Source organism: Anabrus simplex, chromosome 2, assembly GCF_040414725.1.
Source record: "Anabrus simplex isolate iqAnaSimp1 chromosome 2, ASM4041472v1, whole genome shotgun sequence".
Classification (NCBI taxonomy): domain Eukaryota; kingdom Metazoa; phylum Arthropoda; class Insecta; order Orthoptera; family Tettigoniidae; genus Anabrus; species Anabrus simplex.
In genome coordinates this window covers 188,286,949-188,307,246 of record NC_090266.1, presented here as the reverse complement: position 1 = coordinate 188,307,246, position 20,298 = coordinate 188,286,949, and the positions used below count along the sequence as shown (strand labels likewise).

The 20,298-nt window shown below is 43.2% G+C and overlaps 1 protein-coding gene across 1 annotated transcript in view; it reads right to left on the bottom strand.

The window, feature by feature from the left end:
• The window catches only part of LOC137498449 (A-type potassium channel modulatory protein KCNIP1-like), a 341,031-nt gene that overhangs the window by 175,374 nt on the left and 145,359 nt on the right, over positions 1-20,298 (bottom strand). The gene's annotated exons all lie outside the window — the stretch shown is intronic.

Here is a 20,298-nt window from a genome sequence, read left to right as displayed (position 1 = left end):
CTGTAACAAAGTTCTTCTGCATAATTAATAGGGGCATAATGTCTTGGTTCTGAGATACAAGTCCGTTCCTCTCTGTTGTTTATTAAACAACTAAAGTAGAGTGCTGCCCTATTAAACTCAGGTGTTATCGTGGTAGTCACACTTGTGATAACAGCCACAGTCTTCATGGCCTGGAGCATAGAAACTAGAAGTCTTACAATGAGCATGGTCATTAGGGAAAGTCATGAAATTTCCTGTCAGTCAATTTACTGATTTATAACTGTTTGGTTCTGCAGTCTGCCGAAACTAATTATAAAATATATGAAAAAGAAAACATAGTAACAGTATTATATTTGAAAAAAGAGACAATAAAATAAAATTTGCAATTATAATACCCTTTCCATACGTTTTCTTTTTTCAGGTAGTTCATACATTTATTCATGAAAATTAGTTTCGGCAGACTCAAGAACATAAAAGTTATAAATTAACTGAGTCGGAACTGAAAAGGGATGGCTTCAGATATTACAAATTGCTTTTATTGTACACCATTTACACGTAGTAAGCCGCACGTGGACTGTATGACACTGGCATGATGGGAGCTAAGGATGGGAAGAGTACAAGAAAGGAGTAATTGGGCTGAGATACAGTTACCTGAGGAATATTTTATTCAATTATGCTTACGAATTACTTCTGCAACAAGTAATCAGTAAAATTACAATTACAATTACTTTACAGAGCTCTTGCCTTAGGGAATCACTGACACTTTTCGCATGGAGCTGAATAATACAGAAGTTTGCAAGAAAAATATTTTACTTAATTTTGCGTGATTTTCTTTTAGCACAGATAAATTAAATGCGGGACTACGCACGATAGCTTGGAATATGCGAAATGATCTTTTTCCATCTTTTATATGCTACTTAATGACATTTAGCGTTTCAAATAATTTCATAAACTTCTCATCGCTAAGCTTAGACTTCTTTTGGGAAAAGTAAGGCGTGGGGACCATAATTCGTCTCCTTAGCAGGTATGGAATTGTACAAATTTAGGAATATTATAGACAAGGCCAGAAATTGATGTATATATTACTGAATATATTCTCCACTTACGGGAATGTTGCAGTGGGACTGTTATAACGTGAGGCAGTCAATATTTGACATAAACACTACAAAAATTAACTACCAAAAATGTGTTCGTAATTTCGTTCCCCACCAAATTTATGAAATGTTCAATTAATTTTAATATATGTTTCCTTTTTAACTTTACCAAACACTTTTCCTATAATGAATTACTTGAAGGCCATTTATGAAATATATCTTCTTTGTATTCGTTTTAACATAGACTTTCAGCGTTACTTGTGGGATGTTAAACGCTTTACTTGCACATTTGTAACCCATTATCTTGTTCCTCACTAACTTAATAGCCTTTTTCATAGCCTCCTTATCCCATTGCTTCCATTTTACCATCTAAAATGGTAATAAAAGACATAAAAACAAATAAAATTAAGGGGATGAAATTACGAACATTCCCCTGATTTGCTATAATGTCCCCTACAGAACTCACGCCAACCACCCCACTGTAGCGATTACACGCCAGGAACTACACCACACGAATGAAATGTACTCCAGTATTTCATACAAATATCAGTCTCTTTATTTGAATGTTTCACTAACTATTATTCATCCAGCATTGGTGAGGTTACTGGTTTTGTTGTAGTAGAACTGAAGAGGATATCTTCATCATCGCTTATTGGTTTTTCCTGTTTCTGTTTCCGTGCAATGTATATTAGTTATTAGAAAGTACAGAAACCATTACAATTTTATTCCATGTGTTAAATTATTATTATATATATATAATTCGCTGGGGCCATCAAGGACCACGTTAAGTCTTGTTGCATTTGACACTGAACTTGGCCTTCTTTAGAGCCCAAATTTCCCTCATTCTTTGTGAGTGGGCCTGCTTACGCTCCTCTGTCCAAGGGGCACCGTGTCTTTTCTTCGATTGCTCGTCTCAGTTTAGCCCGTTCGTCAATATTTTCTTGCGGAAGAGATCTCTGTTAAAGGCGTCTTCAGCTGAGATATGTAGCATTTGCAGGTCTTCTTTGGTATTTCTAAACCAGGGAATTGTGGTTTTGGTGTTTGAATAAAAAAAGTGAAATATTTCTTTAGTTAACTTTCTTCTGTCCATTCTTTTCAGATGACCGTAAAATCGTGCCCGTCTTTTTCTGATTGTGTCGGTAATTTTCTCTATTTTGCTGTAGACTTCCTTGTTGGATCTCTTTTGATGGATTCCATTTCTGTACTTTGATCCCAAGATTCCTCTCACAATTTTGCGTTCTCTTTACTCCAGTTCTTCAAGGAGTTCTTTGTTGGCATTTAGAGACAGGATTTCGGCTGCATATAGAACTACTGGCATCAGAACTGTTTCATAGTGACGTATCTTGGTGTTTTGGGAAAGGCATTTTTTGTTGTAGATTGTGCGGGATGTTTGGTAGGCTATTTCCAGTTTGCGTACTCGCTCCTGAAGTGCTTCTTTGTCCAGTCCATTTTTCATGATGACCTCACCCAATTATTTGAATTTGTCTACTCGGGTGATGTCCCCGTATTTTGTATGGAGTTTTGGTGGAGCCTCTTTGATGTTAGTCATTACTTCTGTTTTCTCAAACGATATCTGCAAACCAGTTTGTTCGGCAATTTCCTTTAAAATTTCAACTTGAGCTCTAGCGGTTTCTATGTCGGTTGAGAGAACAGCAATATCATCGGCAAATGCTAAGCAGTCTGTTGCGATCCCCTTGGATTTGGTTCCTACTCTCAATGGACTGTAGTTGGTTTCCTGTAATCTCTGATGATCTTTTCAAGAACACAGTTGAAGAGTATCGGGGATAGCCCATCACCTTACCGGACTCCTGTTTTGATGTCAAAGGAAGGCGAGAGACATCCGTGGAACTTCCCCTTGGATTTTGTATCGGTCAGGGTGGCTCTAATTAATGCCAGCAGTTTCCAATCAACTCCAAATACATTTAAGATGTTTAGCAGGACTTCCCGGTCAATGGAGTCGTACGCTTTCTTAAAGTCCACAAAGACAGACACATACTGCTTGGACCTTAGTGTACAATATCTGATGATCGTTTTGAGATTTTGGATCTGTTCAGCTGTTGAGCGACCTTTTCTGAACCCTAGTTGGTATTCACCTATTTGATGTTCGACTTGTGCTTCCAAACGCTCCAGGATGGTAAGTGATAGAATTTTGTAAGTCACGGGTAGCAAAGATATTCCTCTGTAATTGTTGATGTTCTTCATGCTGCCTTTTTTGTGTAATGAATGGATCAAAGCTATTTTCCAATCTTCGGGTAGGGTCTCCTTGTTCCAAATTTCTTCTATTTGCTTTTGCAAGATATCAAGTGATTCTTCTGGGGAATATTTCCGTAGTTCTGCTACTACTGAGTCTTCTCCCGGCGCTTTGTTATTTTTGAGATGGCAATGTGGCGCTTGATTTCATCTCTGTCAGGTGGTCTGGAATCTGGGTACCTGAGTAAGGGTCCTTGGTCTCAATGGCGCTTTGCGGTTTAGAGCAATTAAATAAATTTTTGAAGTAATCTGCCAGAATGCTGCAATTTTCTTCATTTGAAGTCGCCAGTGTGCCGTCCGTTCGCTCAAAGCATAGAGATGGTGGTTTATAGCCAGTGAGTTTGCGTTTGAAGGCTCTGTAGTACTCTCTGCTTTCGTTCTTCCTAAAGTTTTGTTCTATCTTTTCAATGAGAGATTTTTCGTATTTACGTTTCTCAGTTCTGAACACCCTAGCTGCTTGGGCACGTTGGGTTTTGTAGGTTTCCCAATCATTTTCTGATTTCGTAGAGTAGTACTGTTTCCACGCATTGAGTCTTTCTTGGAGGACTGATTCGCAGGTACTATTCCACCAGGCATGCTTTTTGCTTCTCTTGATTTCTGCAACGTCTTTGGCGGCCTCAACAAGGAGACTTTTGGCGTTGTTAAAGTCACAGTCATTTAGTCTAGCCTTCTCCTGGAACTCCTCGACCCTTTGCCGAAGTTTATCATTGTCGAAGCGTGTGATCTGTTCGGTTGTCTTCCTTGTGTTTGCGGGAATTGGTTTGAATTTGATAAGAGACATATAATGGTCTGAGGCCACATTGATGCCTTTCTTTACCTTGACATTCATAATCTCAGGGCTGTTTCTCCTGGAGATCGCAACATGATCAATTTGGAACTCTCCGAGAGCTTGGACGGGAGAACGCCAAGTCATTTGCTTTCTGGGTAGATGGCGAAAGTGGGTCGACATGACCTGCAGGTTGTGATTTTCGCAAATGGTCACCAGTCTTTTGCCGTTGGGATTGGTTCTTTTGTGAGCAGGGTAATTTCCTATAACTTTCTTGTACTTCTGCTCACGACCTATTTGGGCAGTGAAGTCACCCAAAAGAAGCTTGACATGGTGTTTGGGGATTTTGTTCAATTTTTCATCCAGTAGGTCCCAGAAATTATCAACTTCGTCTGGATCAGACTTGTTCTTATCGTTTGTAGGAGCATGTGCGTTAACTAGGGCGTAGGTTTTGTTCGCGTATTTAATTGTGAGTATAGACAATCTGTCATTCACAGGTTCGTAATTTGCGACCGATTTAAGGATCTTGGTTCTAACAGCAAACGCGGTTCCAAGCATCACAGTTCCATTGAGGATTCCTCTTTGCGCTTTGCTCTTGAAAAATCGGTAGCCTTCAGATTCAAAAATCTCTTCATCTGGGTACCTTGTTTCCTGTAGGGCCACTATGGATATCTGATTTTCGTGAAGAGCTTTGGTGAGGGTTTTCAGCTTGCCAGTTTGTGTAAGTGAATTTATGTTGAAAGTTGCTAGAAAGGTTTTAGATTTTGGCCTGAGTTTTTGACTCTTCGGGGTACACCGAGACGCTCCGACTCGTCTCTCGCATGATGTCGAGTCTCCCCCAGAATCCGAACGAGACTCGTGCGCCGTGGCGTTCACGACGAGGGATTTATCCGAAGATTTACCCCCTGGGCTATGTTTCTTGAAATGTTGTGCCAGCATGCTTTTTGACTTGACTTGACTTTGCTTTGGACGGGTACCCATCCTTTTACAACTAGGGTTGTTAGCCCTAGAGGTTGCCTCAAGATGTTTTCTGGCTTCTGGTCATTTACCAGTTTTCTCCGTAACCCTGGCAAGGGACCAGTTTTTTCCACGGTGGTATTTTATTTCCCTACTACCCTCTGATTCTGCTGGCGGCAGAGCCAGCGAGCTTCCCCAATTCCAATGGGACGCGCCCGATGGAGGTAACCGGTAAATCCCCACACGGGAATTATTATTATTATTATTATTATTATTATTATTATTATTATTATTATTATTATTATTATTATTATTATTATTTGATTCACTTACCGTCCGGAGTTGGCTTTTCCGTCGGACTTAACGAGGGATCCCACCTCTATCACGTCAAGAGCAGTGTCCTGGAGCGTGAGACATTTGGCCTGGGATACAGCTGGGGAGGAGGGCCAGTACTTCGCCCAGGCGAGCTCACCTGCTATGCTAAACAGGGGCCTTGTAGGGGATGGGAAAAATTAATGGATAGAAAAGGAAGAGGGAAGGAAATGGCCTTGGTTTTTTAAGTTAGGTACCATTCCGTCATTTGCTTGGGGAAGAAGTGGGAAAGCACTGAAAACTACTTCGAGGATGGCCGAGGCGGGAATCGAAAATCCTCTAATAATTTGAACTCCTGAGGCTTAGTGGACCGCGTTCCAGTCCTCGTGCCACTTTTCAAATTTCGTGGCAGAACCGGCAGTCGAGCCCGGGCCTCCGGCTGTGGCAGCTAATCACACTAACCACTACACGACATAGGCGAACATGATGTAAATTACAAGTAAATTATTTTCTGTATAAAGTAATGATTAGGTACAAGAAAACATTCCCGATAATGGCATCGTTACAAGTAATCCGATTACTTCTGCTCATATTCTTCCCATCTCTGCTGGGAACTTGAGACAATACATTAAGCGACAACTCTAGTTTCAAATAGTCACCTCCCTACCCTTGAACGCTGGGGTGTTGAGAGATGGGTGGGGAGGAGCGAATATCAAGTGAAATCAATTTATTTCAAACAGCGCGGGGCGCAAAATAATGCCGTCTTAATATTTAATGCTTCGATCTCAGTCCCGCACGTGCTACATCGCATACTGAATGAGGCGTTCCTGCAATTCGTTAAGAATCCTAAAGACGTTTCTCAATTCTGGAGGCACGATGTGAAAGATTTTCTTGAGTACAAAAATATCTAGAAGAACCTGGAATGGACGTAATAGTTCAAAGTTAACACTCCGTGTCAAGATGCGTTCTCTGTGCAGGATTTTTCGTGGGTAAGACGGTTAGATCATACAAATATCAAAATGGATTTGAAACATCAATTTATCATTAAAAGTGGTCTTCACCCAGTTGTTCTTAGTTCAATTAGAGATGACTGGAAGAAAAGCATGTATAGTATAAAATGCCATTGTATATTTATTGGGGAGAAGGGCGGTGATGCATAGGGCCAACCACCTGGGTCTCAAACTTAGTGTGCCAATTCGAATTCCAGTGACTTCTGGTGGAATTGAAAATTGGACAAACGAGTAACTAAAGAAAGAATATTAGTCTTTAGCCACCGGACAAATTCAAAACTGAGCCTGTGTGTTCTGCAGAATCCACAGAACCGTGGAAAAATTAAGTTGAAAAAATTAATGATCCAACTGAGAAACCAAATTATGTGACCTTATATAGAAAGATTTTTGTTTGTTGCTTAACGAAAATATTTGAAAATTTTGAAAATACTTAAATCAAGTTGTCCTTTCTTGTGTCAAATATCATGAAATATATGATGGCTACAGTAGTTTGCTCGTTATATTTTCCAAGTGTCTAGGATTATTCACATCTCAGCACCATGCCTTTGCTGGCGGGACCTAGTGTTTACACTGCACTAAGTCTTCTGGTATGGGCTAGAGCAATTTTGTTACTTTCATTGATCTGTCTCTGTCTTATCCTTGGCTTTGACAAAATGAAAGTGACTGAGGTTTGAGCGATACTAGTAATGCCATTCCTTACGCAGCCAGTCCCTGCTATGAATGGTGTGAAACTGTTGCTCATAGGGTCGGTTGGTGCATGCATTTCCGTGGGCTTGGCAGACTGATATGTAATAGCAACTTCTGGCTCGGTGAGGAAAGCAACGGGAAACTACCTCACTCCTCATTTCCCTAGTACGCCTCTTCAGTGATGCCTAGGCCAACTATGACAGCTCATAGCGGAACTGTTGAGGATTCAACCAGCCTTCGGGCTGATGACTAAACACACACACAGCATCACAAACATTTTCTCGAAATTAAATCCATTTCAGTGTTAAATATCATTCTGTACTACGTAGGACTATGCCATAATTTGTCCTGGCCGGTAAAAAAAACAGACCTATTTATTCAAATTTTTGGAGATTCGATGGCAATTATAACGCATTGATATTATAATCGGAGATATTAGTACATTTGATTGTCTTGGACCTCCTTTATTTTCACTGATAGCACAATTTCGGTATGAAAGCCAAGTATCAGGTTAGTATTCTAAGAGAGAGTACAGCCAGAAGTACAAAGCGTTTTTAACGTTGCAGGGATTATCTCCGTAGCAACTCTCCATACAGTTCGTTATCCGCTCTTGAATTTCGACACGATTGCCACAGGAATTTCCCTTATTATTCATTGCATTGTAAAAAGGCTTATAACAACATGTTTGTAAATAATAATGTAGTCTACACAAATTTTGTCATTATCAATTTTCTCGTAAAACCAACCATAAGAGAGATACGTCGAATTTCATACTTTAGGCCCTCTCTACAGCTGATTTCACTTTCTGATTCTGTAATAGCATATAGCTAAGAACATAAGATATTGAACTTCAATATCAAACTTGGTGACGACGTGACGGCTAAACGGACAAATAAACCGCCAAATAGGTAAACAGACAAAAAAGAAAGCTGAACTCAACATATGCCATAATTTGTCCTGGCCGGTAAAAAATCGATTAATGTTAAAAAAGTACATACTTTAAGACGATTTTATACAGTACATAGGCCTAGAGTCTGCCCCCTGTCGTGTAGTGTTTAGTGTGCTACCTCCCGTAGGCCGGGGCTTGATACCCGGCTCTGCCACAAACATTTGAAAAGTGGTACGTGGACTGGAACAAGGTCCACTCAGCCTCGGGAGGTCAGTTGAGTATAAGCGGATGCGATTCCCACCTCAGCCATCATCGAAGTGGTTTTCCGTGGTTTCCCACTTCTTTTCCAGGCAAATGCCGGGATGGTACCTAACTTAAGGTCACGGCCTCCACCTTCCCTCTTCCTTGTCCATCCCTTCCAATCGCAGATACTAGGTCGTAAGCCTACCTTTCCTTGTCTGGTGTCTGTAGTGATTTCTTTGGATGAGATGCGCTGAAACCCTTCACCTTCTTAAGAGTCGAGACACTTGCATTCGTATAAAAAATTGCCCCTTTAAGAGGAACCAATAATGATTTGCACTCTTTCAATTTCTCACAGGATCCCAGAACTTTTGCGATTAACTGCCTCTCACCGCTATGATAAACGTGCCGACTTATTTTATGAGGAGTTATCTGCTCCTCAGACGGTCCAAGAGTAGTATCTTCCATCTCAATAACTCGCGGGAATATCCTACTCACTCAAGTTTTGCGTACGTACATTACGGACTACGCAAGCAACACTCGGTGGGAGGATTGACAGCACTGGCCTTGAGCCGTGCCACTCTGAATTCCCTGTACAAGCCGTTACGAGCTGCAACTAAGTCCGAACTATAGAATGGAGAGTTCTTAACATCGTGCGCGTACTGTAATCAGCCTGAGGAGAATTAAAAATGTACCCCTACTCGATCCGAAGTTATCAGCCTAGGATTACCAGATGTTGTGATAAATAATATTGCAATACAATATACACTGACTGACAGAGCAAATGCAACACCAAGAAGGAGTGGTCAGAACTTTATGCCAATTGCAGAGTAGACTGACGTCACTGAGGTATGCTCATGATGTGAAATGCGCCGCTGTGCTGCGCACGTAGCGAACGATAAATGGGACACGGCGTTGACGAATGGCCCACTTCGTACCGTGATTTCTCAGCCGACAGTCATTGTAGAACGTGTTGTCGTGTGCCACAGGACACGTGTATAGCTAAGAATGCCAGGCCGCCGTCAACGGAGGCATTTCCAGCAGACTGGCGACTTTACGAGGGGTATGGTGATCGGGCTGAGAAGGGCAGGTTGGTCGCTTCGTCAAATCGCAGCCGATACCCATAGGGATGTGTCCACGGTGCAGCGCCTGTGGCGAAGATGGTTGGCGCAGGGACATGTGGCACGTGCGAGGGGTCCAGGCGCAGCCCGAGTGACGTCAGCACGCGAGGATCGGCGCATCCGCCGCCAAGCGGTGGCAGCCCCGCACGCCACGTCAACCGCCATTCTTCAGCATGTGCAAGACACCCTGGCTGTTCCAATATCGACCAGAACAATTTCCCGTCGATTGGTTGAAGGAGGCCTGCACTCCCGGCGTCCGCTCTTCTCAGAAGACTACCATTGACTCCACAGCATAGACGTGCACGCCTGGCATGGTGCCGGGCTAGAGCGACTTGGATGAGGGAATGGCGGAACGTCGTGTTCTCCGATGAGTCACGCTTCTGTTCTGTCAGTGATAGTCACCGCAGACGAGTGTGGCGTCGGCGTGGAGAAAGGTCAAATCCGGCAGTAACTGTGGAGCGCCCTACCGCTAGACAACGCGGCATCATGGTTTGGGGCGCTATTGCGTATGATTCCACGTCACCTCTAGTGCGTATTCAAGGCACGTTAAATGCCCACCGCTACGTGCAGCATGTGCTGCGGCCGGTGGCACTCCCGTACCTTCAGGGGCTGCCCAATGCTCTGTTTCAGCAGGATAATGCCCGCCCACACACTGCTCGCATCTCCCAACAGGCTCTACGAGGTGTACAGATGCTTCCGTGGCCAGCGTACTCTCCGGATCTCTCACCAATCGAAGACGTGTGGGATCTCATTGGACGCCGTTTGCAAACTCTGCCCCAGCCTCGTACGGACGACCAACTGTGGCAAATGGTTGACAGAGAATGGAGAACCATCCCTCAGGACACCATCCGCACTCTTATTGACTCTGTACCTCGACGTGTTTCTGCGTGCATCGCCGCTCGCGGTGGTCCTACATCCTACTGAGTCGATGCCGTGCGCATTGTGTAACCTGCATATCGGTTTGAAATAAACATCAATTATTCATCCGTGCCGTCTCTGTTTTCCCCCCAACTTTCATCCCTTTCGAACTATTCCTCCTTGGTGTTGCATTGTCACTGTCAGTCAGTGTATTTAAAGCATGGAAAACCTATACATAAATTCCATAGAGAAACGACACAGTCATATCCGGACGAAGAACTTCCAGCACATGTTTAAAATATGAAGGAACGGGGAAAGTATTGTGGAAACTGAAGCCATCTCTTTTCAATTTTCACTCAGTTAATTTATAACTCATTTTTAAGGCATTTATTTTGCTATTGGCTTTACGTCGCACCGACTCCGACATGCCTTATGGCGACGATGGGACAGGAAAGGGCTAGGACTGGGAAGGAAGCGGCCGTGGCCTTAATTAAGTTACAGCCCCAACATTTTCCTGGTGTGAAAATGGGAAACCACGGAAAACCATCTTCAGGGCTGCCGACAGTGGGGTTCGAACCTACTGTCTCCCGAATACTGGATACTGGCCGCACTTAAGTGACTGCAGCTACCGAGCTCGGTTTAAGGCATTGTACAGTAGAGTGGAGAGAGGAGAGCAATTCATTAACATGTTCCAAATTTCAATTCTTTTAAGGATATAAACAGAAATAAATATAAGTATTTACTTTTCTAAACATTTTGAGTGTGATTTGACGGAATCTGATGATGTTCTTGCCGGGCTGAGTGGCTCAGACGGTTAAGGCGCTGGCCTTCTGGCCCCAACTTGGAAGGTTCGATCCTGGCTCAGTCCGGTGGTATTTGAAGGTGCTCAAATACGTCAGCCTCGTGTCGGTAGATTTACTGACACGTAAAAGAACTCCTGCGGGACTAAATTCTGGCACCTCGGCGTCTCCGAAAACCTTAAACGAGTAGTTAGTGGGACGTAAAACAAATAACATTAATTATTATGATGTTCTTTGCCGGCCCCGTGGTGTAGGGATAGGGTGCCTGCCTCTTACTAGGGGGCCCAGGGTTCGATTCACGGCTAGGTCTGGGATTTTTACCTGGATCTGAGGGCTGGTTCGAGGTCCACTCAGTCTACATGATTAGAATTGAGGAGCTATCTGGCAGTGAGATGGCGGCTGCGGTATAGAAAGCCAAGAATAGCGGTCGAGAGGATCCGTCGTGCTGACCACACTAAACCTCTAATCTGCAGGCTTTTGGGCTGAGCAGCGGTCGCTAGGTAGGCCAGGGCCTTTCAGGGCTGTGGTGCCATGGGGTTAGATTAGTTAGTGATGATGTTCTTTGAAGAACGAAGTATATCATTCTATTTTAATTAAGTTGTTTCAATTTCAGGCATAATTCTGTTTCCAATGTTTCATTTTTCAGGTAGTTTGCGAATGTTAGTTTCGGCAGACTGAAGAATCGAACAGTTCTAAATAGAACGAGAAAAACACTTGAAGTAAGTACATTTCAGACAGGTCTACACTTTGTCTCAGTGCACATGGTTAAAAAGTGCCTCTAGTCGGTACCGACAATCACCCTAACAGATCCGAAACTTTCATGGATACCCCGATAAAAAAATATCAGATAGTAACGTTGAGGCACAGTCCGGTTAGTTATTTTGAGAGGCTGTAATTCGGATAGAACTGGTACACCCTTGCGTCATAAAGATGTCCAGAACGGGAATGCAGAAGTGAATTCTGCTTATTTTAAGAGATTCAACACTGGACATAGCAGTGATTGGACATTCATGATATAAAACTCTTCTCATGTAAAATGGTTATTCGTTTAAGGACTAGTAGCATCATGGCTGTTGTCCACATGGGCTTCCTGTGGGTATGTAACACTTCTGTGTTGTCCATGTTATACTGGAGAAAGCACTTTTGTACATCTGTCACATGGATTTCGTATTATGAAAGTGCGCTCTGGATTAAACAGTTAATAGTTTTCTGTATATTTCTGGAATAAATTAAAAACGTACTGGAAGAAACATAATTGAGATTCGTGTTTAAAACTCCCGTTGAATAGCATCGAAACAATGATTGCTCGGTTCGTAGTCCTTCCATCGTACGTGACCCAATCGCCCATTAGAGATATATACTTAGCGATTCTATTACAGTTCTAGTCCTATATTTAACCTTCCTTCTCTGCGACTTGATTTAAATTTAGACGTCTTACTTAGAGGGCAGTCTATACCGGTCCTTGGTGGTGCCATGATAACTAGTAAATCGTTTATTACAAAACTGGTCCACACAAGCAAGTATGTTTATTAAGGGTTATCTCCCAGTCGTAGCTATCTGCAAGATATTTTATGCATTTTAAGTAAACGACCGTACATTATTTCTCATTATCTACAAATTGATACCACGTCCAAAATAATATATCTATGAGGGGCATGAACTCTTGCTGTTTATTTTCTACCAGGAAGTTATGTTCTCGCTACTAAACAATCTGATATAGTCGTATAGAGCAACCAGTTCGAGAAGAAACAGTCCTCAGATTTTTACGCGCTTGTTAAAATATAAGTTTTACGGTCAGAAAAAGAGTTAATAAAATTATATTTGAAAGTCGCGTGATTAACCCTGTTGCGGTTTTGAATAAAGAGTACATACTCGCACATACATACATACCTAGGCTATGTACATCATCATTAGAGACTTTTGAGTATCTAGCGGGTTAGCTGGGTGGCTCGAGTCAAGTAGCTGTAAGCTTGCATTCGGGAGATGGTGGATTCTAGCCCCACTGTTCGGCAGCGCGGAATATGGTTTCACGTGGCTTTCCTTTCGACACCAGGGAAACGCATGGACTGTACCTTAATTCAGGCAATGGCCGTTTCCTTCCCAGTCTTAGTTCTTTTCCATCCTTCCATCGTCGAAATCCCCCCACGTGGTGCGACGTTAAACCACTAGCCACACAGACTGTTGTACCTTTCAGCATTCAACCTGCAAGTGTCTGTGAACAAATTAAGTGCCTCCACAAAGTTCTGTTTGCAGTTACACTTTTGGCCTCGTTCTTTTCCACACCTCTTATTTTTAATCACTGATTACTGAGTCAACAATCGCCGGCTTGGTCTCAAATGATCTCCAGATATATCTTCCTCCATTTGTCTCACATGAACATACCATAGAAGCTTGTTCTACTTCATCCATTGAGTTTATTCTGAACTTAGCTCCTCATCGTGAGTGCCCTCCCACAATGGTTTCCACCTCTTTGTACTAGCAATTGTTCTCGATACGTTCATGTCCTTTACTTCCAGTTTAATTATAAGATATTCTGAGTCCACCTATCTTTCACACTCTCACAGCAAAGTCGGTCCTAAAACAGAGCAATGTTATGAAAATAGCATCTCAAAGCTCAATACTTTCTCATAGAATACGATTAATCGCAACTAATAGTAGGTAACTATTAAACCATATTTGTGAATCATTCTCAATAGTTTCAGAGCATTGGCCTGTGAAGAATTACCCAGTTTCCACTTCCAGATCATTCTGGGCTCATCTTCATTGTAAGTCAGCTTCTTCTAAGAAGCTTCCTTATCGCGAGTCTCAACAATTCACCGGTAATGTTGCTTTGCTTGCTGCTGGCTCCACGCACATTGCCATAGCCGCACCGGAATTGCCACTACAGTATATACAGGTGGCCGTTTACACAGTGAGTTTCTCCCATCGTTTGGCCGGCAGGTAGCCCAGCTTATCTGCCTCCTGTTGACTCATCACTTCCCGTTACACAGCGCAGCGACAGCACGGAAATGCCCGCACTTCGCAGTTCAGGTCCATGCTCAGAACGTGTATTAAATGTTGATCCAACTGTTCTCAAACTGTGAAGTGTTACTTGGGGGTATAATTCTCATAACGCCTCCACATGTGTACAAGGTACAGGAAAGGGTATTTATGTAAATGATTATGTGAACCAGAGTCTTGCAGGGAAGTCACTAGGCAACTTGTAACACAATTTCCAGGTGTACGCCCTCCACATAGAAAGACCGTGCAGAAACTCGGAAACAAGTTGACAGAAACTGGTTCTTTGCTCGATAAGAAGCGAAGTGTTAAAAACGTGTACTTAACAACATACATACATACATACATCATACATCATTATAGACTGTTATGCCTTTCAGCGTTCAGTCCGCAAGCCTCTGTGAATTTACTAAATGTCGCCACAATCCTCGATTTGCAACTAGTGTTGTGGCCTCATTTAGTTCTATACCTCTTATCTTTAAATCGTTAGAAACCGAGTCTAACCATTGTCGTCTTGGTCTACTTCTACTTCTCTTACCCTCCATAGCAGATTCCATTATCCTCCTAGGTAACCTATCCTCCTCCATTCGCCTCACATGACCCCACCACCGAAGCCGGTATATGCGTACAGCTTCATCCATCGAGTTCATTCCTAAATTAGCCTTTATCTCCTCATTCCGAGTACCCTCCTGCCATTGTTCCCACCTGTGTGTACCAGCAATCATTCTCGCTACTTTCATGTCTGTTACGTCTAACTTATGAATAAGATATCCTGAGTCCACCCAGCTTTCGCTCCCGTAAAGCAAAGTTGGTCTGAAAACAGACCGATGTAAAGATAGTTTCGTCTGAGAGCTGACTTCCTTCTTACAGAATACTGTTGATCGCAACTGCGAACTCACTGCATTAGCTTTACGACACCTTGATTCAATCTCACTTACTATATTACCATCCTGGGAGAACACACAACCTAAATACTTTAAATTATCGACCTGTTCTAGCTTTGTATCACCCATCCGACATTCAATTCTGTTGAATTTCTTACCTACTGACATCAATTTAGTCTTCGAGAGGCTAATTTTCATACCATACTCATTGCACCTATTTTCTAGTTCCCAGATATTAGACTGTAGGCTTTCGGCACAATCTGCCATTAGGACCAAATCGTCAGCATAGGCCAGACTGCTTACTACATTTCCACCTAACTGAATCCCTCCCTGCTATTTTATACCTTTCAGCAGATGATCCATGTAAACTACGAACAGCAAAGGTGAAAGATTACAGCCTTGTCTAACCCCTGTAAGTACCCTGAACCACGAACTCATTCTACCATCAATTCTCACTGTAGCCCAATTGTCAACATAAATGCCTTCGATTGCTTTTAATAATCTGCCTTTAATTCTATAGTCCCCCAGTATGGCGAACATCTTTTCCCTCGGTACCCTGTCATAAGCTTTCTCTAGATCTACAAAACATAAACACAACTGCCATTTTCTCGTAGCATTTTTCAATTACGTGGCGCATACTGAAAATCTGATCCTGACAGCCTCTCTGTGGTCTGAAACCACACTGGTTTTCTTCCAGCTTCCTCTCAACGACTGATCGCACCCTCCCTTCCAAGATGCCAGTGAATACTTTGCCTGGTATACTAATCAATGAGATACCTCGATAGTTGTTGCAATCCTTCCTGTTCCCTTGCTTATAGATAGGTGCAGTTACTGCTTTTGCCCAATCTGAAGGTACCTTACCAACACTCCATGCCAATTTTACTACTCTATGAAGCCATTTCATCCCTGCCTTCCCACTATACTTCACCATTTCAGGTCTAATTTCATCTATTCCTGCTGCCTTATGACAATGGAGTTTATTTACCATCCTTTCCACTTCCTCAAGCATAATTTCACCAACATCATTTTCCTCTTCCCCATTTGCTTGACTGTTCACACCACCACCAGGGTGATTTTCTTTTACATTGAGAAGATGTTCAAAATATTCCCTCCACCTCTCCAATGATTCCCTGGGATCTATTATGAGTTCACCTGAATTACTCAAAACACTGTTCATTTCCTTTTTCCCTCCCTTCCTAAGATTGATTATTACTGCCCAGAAAGGTTTCCCTGCTGCTTGACCTAGCCTTTCCAAGTTGTTACCAAAATCTTCCCAGGACTTCTTTTTGGATTCAACAACTATTTTTTTCGCTCTGTTTCTTTCATCTACGTACAACTCCCTGTCTGCCTCGGCCCTTGTTTTTAGCCATTTTTGATAAGCCTTCTTTTTACGTTTACAAGCTGCTCTCACTTCATCATTCCACCAAGATGTTCGCCTTTTCTCATCTTTACACACAGTTGTTCCTAGGCATTCCCTTGCTGTTTCTACTACAGCATCCCTGTATGCCACCCACTCACTTTCTATATCCTGAACCTGCTTACTGTCTACTGTTCGAAACTTCTCACTAATCATATCCATGTACTTCCGTCTAATTTGCTCGTCCTGGAGATTTTCTACCCTTATTCGTTTGCAGACAGATTTCACTTTCTCTACCCTAGGCCTAGAGATACTTAGTTCAGTACAGATCAGATAGTGGTCTGTATCATCGAAAAATCCGCGGAAAACTCGTGCATACCTAACAGATTTCCTGAATTCGAAGTCTGTTAAGATATAGTCTATTATGGATCTGGTACCCCTAGCCTCCCATGTGTAGCGGTGAATAGCCTTATGCTTGAAGAATGTATTCGTAACAGCTAAACCCATATTAGCACAGAAGTCCAGCAAACGCTTCCCATTCCCATTAGCTTCCATATCTTCCCCACATTTACAAATCACCCTTTTGTATCCTTCAGTTCTATTCCCAACTCTCGCATTGAAATCGCCCATTAGCACTATTCTATCCTTGCTGTTGACCCTGACCACGTTGTCACTCAATGCTTCATAAAACTTGTCAACTTCATCCTCATCTGCACCCTCACATGGTGAATACACGGACACAATTCTAGTCCTAATTCCTCCAACTGACAAATCTACCCACATCATTCGCTCATTTACGTGCCTAACAGAAACTATGTTCCGTGCAATTGTATTCCTGATAAAGAGCCCTTCCCCAGACTCTGCCCTTCCCTTTCTAACACCCGTCAAGTACACTTTATAATCTCCTATCTCTTCCTCGTTATCTCCCCTTACCCGTATATCACTTACTCCTAGCACATCCAGATGCATCCTCTTTGCTGACTCAGAGTGTTCTACTTTCTTTCGTCCATAAGCCCCATTAATATTGATAGCTCCCCCTTGAATTCCATTTCGTTCGCCAAGTTGTTTCCAAGGAGTCCCTCGCCTGTCAAATGGGAGTGGGACTCCGTTACTCCCATAGGTCCGAGGCTTGCTTAAACTGTTCTGAGCTCGGTAGAATCATGAAGCAGGATGCTACCTTACTTACACATAGTCCAAGTGAGGATCTCTCCTCTAACGGATTATGGACCACCGGTGGATTGTATAGTCCTAGCCGCCTGAGCACAAGGAGGGCCAGGACTCAGAATATGTCCGAAATGCCCACTCCCATTCCATAGTAACTGGTATCCCGACTGTCAGGACCACTTACTAGGCCACTCAGCCGTTGCCCATGTTTCACGAACTAGGACGTGACTACAGTAACCCACAAACATGAACCATGTGTACTTAACAAGGAAAAAGTAAATGAAATCGCAGAAAGATTAGAACATACACCTACAGAATCCCTAAGACGATATGAAAAAGAAATCGGAGTTTCGAAGAGTTCAACATGGCGGGCTAGGGAAATGATGGAGGAGGAGAACATTTCCAAGAGCTCCTGTCATAAGGTACGAGCTTAATTCTTAATTACTAATGTTCTTAATTCTTATTTTCTTAATTTTAAACGTTATCTCATGTCATGCACGGATAAAACGAGCGAAGTGCTGTCCGTGTTGCTATGCCGTGGAGCGGGGAGTGATGAGTCAACGGGAGGCAGATAAGCTGGGCGCGCCTGCCGGCCAACCGATGAGAGAAACACACTGTAGAAAGCTTGGCCAAAATAAATGAATTAAAATTAAATCATGAAGAAAATATCAGAATAAAAATTTGCAGCCTGTATCCGATTACTAGTCCGCCTCTGTGGTGTAGTGGCTAGTGTGATTAGCTGCCACCCCCGGAGGCCCGGGTTCGATTCCCGGCTCTGCCACGAAATTTGAAAAGTGGTACGAGGGCTGGAACGGGGTCCACTCAGCCTCGGGAGGTCAACTAAGTAGAGATGGGTTCCATTCCCACCTCAGCCATCCTTGAAGTGGTTTTCCGTGGGTTCCCACATCTCCTCCAGGCAAATGCCGGGATGGTACCAAACTTAAGGCCACGGCCGCCTCCTTCCCTCTTCCTTGTCTATCCCTTCCAATTTTCCCATCCCCTCCCAAGGCCCCTGTTCAGCATAGCAGGTGAGGATACCTGGGCGAGGTACTGGTCATCCTCCCCAGTTGTATCCCCCGACCCGATGTTTCCCACTCCAGGACACTGCCCTTGTGGCTGTAGAGGTGGGATCCCTTGCTGAGTCCGAGGGAAAAACCAAACCTGGAGGGTGAACAGATTTAGAAAGAAAGAATCCGATTACCCGGGAATACACCTTCTCCAGTAGAGTTTAACCCAAAGCTACGGGAAAACATATTGGAGAATTCTAGCTAATACACGTACCGGATGCTCCAGAAATAGTGCGAGCCAATTTAGAGTTGCCGGTTAACCCTTTGCTTTGCCCGAGCGAGTGGATGATGCAGTAGAAACCTGACCCATTAGAGCTTGCCCAATTAAGTCATGGTCTAAGCTAGCTTACGATAAGCTTCCATGTAGCGTACAGCGTGATTGTTTCCTATACAGCAGTAATGGATGGGTTTTGTGCATTTCATAGATCTTGATTTAAGTCCGGGACAGCGTATTTTCGTGTCCTGCATATTTTAAAATGCTACTGGCACCGAAGTATTGATGATTCATGAGACTGAATTACAGAGAGTGAGGCGGAATATCACCACACGCTACAGGCTGAGGGAGAGCATTTTCCGTACTTACTGTAATGAGATAAAATTTATTGTTTTTCTATCTGATCGGGCGTGTTGGCCGTGCGGTTAGGGGAGCGCAGCTGTTAGCTTGTATTCTGGAGATAGTAGGTTCGAATCCCACCGTCGGCAGCCCTAAAGGTGGTTTTCCGTAGTTTACCAATTTCACATCAGGCAAATACTGGGTCTGCAACTAACAGGCCACGGCCGCTACATTCCCAGTCGTATCCCTGCCCCATTCTTCTGTCGCCGAAAACCTTCGGTGTGTTAGTGTGACATTAGACCAGGACAAAAAAGAAAATATCAATCTGATTGTCCATTCATCGAAGTTGATGGATTTACTACGGGCGTACGGGAGCGGTATGGCGGACGACAACACTCTCTTTTAAAGACACGCGGCACGCAGGAGGGACAGCAACCCTTAAGAGACTTGCCCTGTACTGCACCCATAAGCGAATGTGCGTAATAAATGCATGAATTAAATGTTTAATAATTCACATATTGGAATACAGCAGTAGGCTGGGAAAAGCTGGCAGTCTCACAAAAGCAACATTCAGGCGCCGTTCAGACTGCAAGAAGATCCGCAGAACACGTGTTAAGGCACGGACAGCATATAGGTGGCCTAAGTGGTACATCCAATAATGTTTTATGATGCCGACGAGAAGTGGAAACTTTCTACCCGGTTCCCACGGGAATCCGCACGGTGAAACTTGACCTACTTAGAGGTGCGAGAGAGAAACAAATAATACCCGTCATCCCTTGGCAGAAAATGGAAGCATCCATGCTGCGAAGAGCGCGAACGTCTCAGCCAATCACAAAATTGCAAATTTTAATGCTTGTCATAGCGGGAGTCTACAGCCAGTATTTCGCGATTTGGTGCCCGGAGTAACTGTGGAAAATGGTGTCCTGACTTCCTAACAATATTTGAGGATTTATCAGTACAAATGTGTGATTAAAAAGTGGTTAGTTAAGAAATTTTCAACTTTTCAAGGAACAGTGGTATCGCCCAGGAAGTGAACCGTCATGGCGGGAAGACGCCATCCTCTGGCTTAAAATAAAGCCAGTGACGCGCGCTGTCGTATGAATTAACATGAGATCATTTCTCACAGCGCAATGTAACACGTAAAACGGACCAAAATTAGGAATGTTTTGAACGTATTTCCTAAAACTTTAACCTACGGACGTATGATAAATCGGTCCCAAGTGCAAGATTATTACGCCACATCCCTTCCACAGAACTATTTTCGAAGTGGGGGGAGGACTGTTTACAAAACCAACGAGCAGTGTGGTGAATCT